Source organism: Mytilus californianus, unplaced genomic scaffold, assembly GCF_021869535.1.
Source record: "Mytilus californianus isolate M0D057914Y unplaced genomic scaffold, xbMytCali1.0.p SCAF_54, whole genome shotgun sequence".
In the NCBI taxonomy this organism is placed as follows: domain Eukaryota; kingdom Metazoa; phylum Mollusca; class Bivalvia; order Mytilida; family Mytilidae; genus Mytilus; species Mytilus californianus.
Window position 1 is genome coordinate 483,569 of NW_026262706.1, and position 6,000 is coordinate 489,568.

A 6,000-nucleotide genomic window follows, 5' to 3' on the forward strand; every position below is an offset into this window, starting at 1 on the left:
AATTATTCTGCTCTTCATGGGCGTCTTGATTGATAAATAAAACTATTCTTATTCTTTAAGCCCAATATTTTGCGTCTCATTGATTCTGATGGAGCGTAAACCAGCACACTGTTCTTAAGTGGTTTGATCTCTATGGCTTGGTCATTGACACTACCTATCATTGTTAATAACAGATAGTGTAGCGAATTTAGTGTCAACAGCGGAAACTGTTTTGCCCTTGATGTGATAAGTGTTTCATTAGGAGGAAACATATTTTTGCCCTTATCATTTAGTGATTCCGGGCTTTTTACTTTAGTTGTATTTGGCCTAAGCCCTTGCCTTTTGGCGTATTGTTGTTGTTCTGGAGGTGAAGGGGTACGTCTAAACACCGCTCAGGACCTCCTGAGTGCACTCAGGACCCTTTATAGTCATCGTATTTGCACACAGGATAGATGTATATATTCGTTAGATGCTGCTTATTTAAGAATTAAATTTTGGTAGAATTTGAAATCGAACTTAGATAGATATGTTAATTCTTATAAAATAATGAGGGCACGTGTCACTGATTACACAACTACTGAGCCGTGAATTATCCAATCAACAAAATTGATTGGATTATCTTTATTGTTGTTTATGAATTGTGTTGTTTGTACAGTGTTACGTTTAAAATGAATAACACGATGTTTTAAGTTTTCCGGGATTTTTTAATGTAGTTAAATTTAAATTATGCATAGTGAATTGTACGTTTATGGAGAAAATTAAGATAACCCATTCGATGTACTTTTCAGTTTTTTTTTTTCATTATGACGGCTAAATTAATTTTGTTGTGTTCTGAAGTTCATGAATTAAGAAATTAAAAAAATCATATTATTTTATAGTTGCCTTTTTTTCTGTAACAAGTTCGATTTTTGTTTTTCTTTGTGATTTTTTTTTCTCTCTCTCCAAAACAACTGAATAAACAAAAACAATGTTTACTGAATATCAAATTTTATTCTCAATAAACCATATACATAGAGAAGACAATTACATGTATGTACAATATTTACAATGACAATATTTAGAATTTAAGAAGTCTAATATCTTGGCTGCGTACGTGCTGTCCTTGGTCTTTTCCTTTGGTTAGGCTTACGAGCAAGTTGCTGGGGCTTTGGCACTTCAAAATCTGTGCACGAAGACTTAGTCGTGGTTTGAACTGATTTTGTGTCAATCAACAGTCTCAGAAATAGTCTCGCTCGCTGTTCATGTGTTTTCGAAAACCAACATTGATATGCTACGACATGTTTCTGTACAGACCGACAAGTTCATAATTTCCCATTCCATACAGGGAACGCTTCAAATCGATCAGTTGTACACGTACAATGTCCATCAGTTTGGTAGCAAGGTCTGGAATTGGTTGTGGTTTCCACTCAACGGCTTTCTTAAATACATGATTCATGGACTCGCAATTGTTGTTAGTCCATAAACGGTCATGTTTAAGCTGCACTTTCGTTTGACGGACATAATCTTCTAGCCGGTCTCGGAGATTGGTGTTGAAGTAGTTGGCAAAGCAAGAATATTTCGAGCTCAAATTATCTGCTAAATAGTTGTAATCGGAAATGTCACTTGCATTAACTAAACCTGCAGAACCAAATATTTCTGACATAAAGTTTGACCTCTCTTTGTCATTGATGCCTATCTTATTTTTCAAATGATCAGTCACATTGTCCTTGATGTGTTTGCTGCAAAGAAGACGCTTTATTCCTGGAAAGACATCGTCAATGGCTTTAGTTAAACAAGATTCGTCATTACTGCCTATACGAATGTCTATATGTTGAACTGTTTCGGAAAGCCGAGCCTTGACATGCGAAAGAAACGTATGGTAGGACAAGAAGGATCCTTCCCAGTGAAGATACATTGGTCCAACAAATATGGGGTGGTCACCAGTTTCCTTGTTTATAACCTTAATGTTTTTATATACAAAATTAGTAACAAAAACAGCCCCTAAATTAAACGTTCTGTCAATGCCAAATTTGCGGTCTGGGTCAGTCTTTAAAAACTGCTTCATGTCTTCCATCTGATCTGACGTATAGCATATGAAAGATGGTGGCTTGTTGTTTCCCTCAGTGTAAACTACTTGTTTAACAAAGTCTATTTTGTTGACCATGGACATAACTTCAAGGACTTCATCAGCAACATTCCCAATAGCACCTAATCGATTTTTTTTCTTTTCGTTGTGTTTTATATTTCGAATTTGATAATTGTCACGTGGTGCAAACAAAGTGTTTTCACATTGAAATTCGTTCAAGGCTTGTATTACTGGACAAGAACGACTTTAATGAGAAAAAAAATCTTACTAAATGCAGATTTGTTAAACATTCGTATTACTCAGAAATAAAATTAAGACATTTTCTTTTCACTTTTTTACAACAAATCATTCTTCAGAATTTACTTTTACATTAAAACTGCTCAAGGAATCAAATACTGGACAAGAGCGAGCTCAATGTAAAACTAAATCTTACTACATGAAATTGTTTAGAAATAATACCCAAATATAATAATTTTCAGAAAACGGAGACAAATTCATTTTTCAGAATTTATTTTCACATTGAAATTCGTTCAAGGCTTGTATTACTGGACAAAATCGACTTTAATGAGAAAAAAAATCTTACTAAATGCGGATTTGTTAAACATTCGTATTACTCAGAAATAAAATTAAGACATTTTCTTTTTACTTTTTTACAACAAATCATTCTTCAGAATTTACTTTTACATTAAAACTGCTCAAGGAATCTAATACTGGACAAGAGCGAGCTCAATGTAAAACTAAATCTTACTACATGAAATTGTTTAGAAATAATACCCAAATATAATAATTTTTAGAAAACGGAGACAAATTCATTTTTCAGAATTTATTTTCACATTGAAATTCGTTCAAGGCTTGTATTACTGGACAAGAACGACTTTAATGAGGAAAAAAAATCTTACTAAATGCGGATTTGTTAAAACATTCGTATTACTCAGGAATTAAATTACTGGTCCGATAAAAATGAGAAATAACATCTAACTATATGAGATTTGATTGTTTGAAAAGCGTATTTTGGTAAGTACGGCTTCTTCAGTTAAAAACGGGTTCCATATACAAAACTAAATCTTAATTCATGAAAAGTATGACAAATTTATTTCCCTTTTCAAACTCGTTCAAGGAATTTATTACTGGACAAGAACGAGTTTCAATAGGGGAATAAATCTTACTAAATGAAATTTGGATTGAATCTTAACGACAAAAAAATAGAAGAAAACACACACACACATACATATATATATATAAATAAGAATTAAAACGCAATGATACCAAAATCAACGCTATTTTTAGTGACTGATCAGATTAACTGTTAGCTTGAAAGTAAATTATAAATGGTGTTTCACCGATTCTTTTTTTTAGTATGGAACAATGCAATTAAAGTCTATTGTAATATATCTAGAGATATGAAAATACGAAAGAATTATTCATCTTAATTTTTGAACTAAGAATAAAACTAAAAATTTTCAGTATTGAACGAAATTTTAATAAAATACGAAAATCTATACAAAGAAAATAATTACGATACATTTTTATCTATTAAGTTAATATACCTTGCTCAATCTCTGGAAACACTCCTCGTAGTTGAAACGGGGCTTTGATCCCCAAGGACGCCACATTTTGCAATAAATTATATCTATATTTTTGAACGTTTTCAAATGAAATGAATTGAATGAAAATTTCCCAACTATATGTAGATTCTCATATTTCTCCACTGGCTTCAATTATTACAAACAAAACGAAAAGTTTATTTAACGTTTTTTTCTAAAACAATATATCTTCATTGTTCTTTATTTTTCAAAAGACATCTTGGTTTTGTTTGTTTGCCAAGCTTACTTGTATGAGGTAAATACCATCACTAATCACTCCTAATTATTAAAGATCAAACGACCTAATCAAAATGATAATTGGTATTCAATATAATCATCGGTCATGCCTAACATATTTCATAAAAACGGCGCGTGTCGATGAAAACCTTAATAACTTTTTAAATATTAAATTCATTTTATCAAAACAAAAATTATAAGATGAAGAATTAAATTATCTATCGAATGCATACCTTCACCACTAACCAAAACATATATTTCATGTCCTGAGTGCACTTTGTATGTCCTGAGTGCACTCAGGAGGTCCTGAGCGGTGTTTAGACGTACCGGAGGTGAAGTACCTTCACTTGGTTTGTACGCTTTGGAATCAGGTGATTCCCCTTGTTGTGGACTTCTTGAGTCAATTTTCCCTTTGTTATTACCCATTTTGTTCATGGTAATAATTATATTTATTTTATATTACTTTTTTTATTCATTATGTTTTTAAACGCGAATTAAAACCGACTCCAAAGAAAGCGTTATGTCTTATGAATGCAATGCGAGAATGTAGGACAGAAAGTCACAGGACAAAAAGTCACGGACGAAAAGTCACAGGACAAAAAGTCACAGGACAAAAAGTCACGATTCAGTTTTGAGATTATTTTTCTCTGAACAAGAAAACACTAATTTTAAAAATAAATTTTTGATTTTTTCTTGAACTATAATATATGAAGCAACTTTGTAATTGAGATTTATTCAATAAATATTAATGATGATCAAATAATTGTTATGATAACAAAATGTCAAAGTGGTTTGGCACTTAAAAGGCTTCATGGTGCCAAGAAATATATCATTTGCATGATTAAAATTTAATAATTTTTCATTTATCAAGGCTAATGAACAATTTCCTTAACTTATAAATAAATAAATGTAAAAAAAGAAATTAATTGAAGATCTTTCTCTTATATATTCAAGCAATTGTCAACAAAATATTTGTGACTTTTTGTCCTGTGACTTTTTGTCCTATCAAATTTATGACTCTATGTCCTGTGACTTTTTGTCCGTTTACCCAATGCGACACAGGTAAATACAAATTATTTTGTCGTTGTTGGTACTCAGGCAAATTATTTTGTCGTCATTAGTTCTAAAGTAAATCATTTTGTCGTTGTTAGTACTCTAGGTAAACTTATGTCGTTGACTGTCCGGCAGTATAGTAAAATTCAGTGGTCTACTCCATACGCCAAGATGTAATGTATGGTGGGATACTAAGTGCTCACCAGTATAAGCTATACATAAACGTAGCACCATCAGTTACATAACGGATCTTACACCTTAACATTGTAATTCGCGATTGTATTGTAGAAGACAGAGCCTCAGAAATTCATTGTATCAACAGTACATATCGGATCTGACTCCTTGACGATGTGAAACATGGTCCATTGACGTACTTGTATTCATTGCATTTGTTCATATGTCGGGAACTTTACACCAAGTAATTGCACCGATCGATTGGACCACTTCCAAGGGGGCATCCAACTATAAGTCCCCGTTTGATCACTTTCATGTCCAGAATAATGACTCTATAAAAACTGGAACAGATGATTTTTGGAACAGATAATGAATCTTTTTTCAGTTCGAAGATGTTCGAACTGCTGTTGGTGGTGGATTGAGCTCTTTGAAATGATTGATTTTTTTCTGTGAGAATTCAGATTTGTTTAAGTGAACATCCCTTTGCAAAACTCACAAGGTAGATAGTTGCCTGTGGAGGAAGATTTGTAGGTCTGTACCAGGAAATTATTGTATTTTTTAAAAATTTTGATAACCTCAAAATTATGCATATAATTTGCCTCATTTCGTAAAATCCATTTTTTCTTCCTTTGTTTCGACTTTTTTGGAAGAAGGAGGATTTCAACAACGCGTTGTTTTTCATTATGCTTATCTTCATAGTGTCTTGCTATTTTAAAGTATAGATTGTCACAATGTAAACAAGCATGTTTTTGTCCCATACTTGTTTCTAATCATCATATGTTATAGTCACTTGTACAATCAATTCTCCGTTGCTTTTTAATAGCTGAAATAAATATTATTTTTAGAATTCCAGACTAGATCTACACTGTAAAAACAAGTGTTAATATTGTAACGCTACTATTAACACCC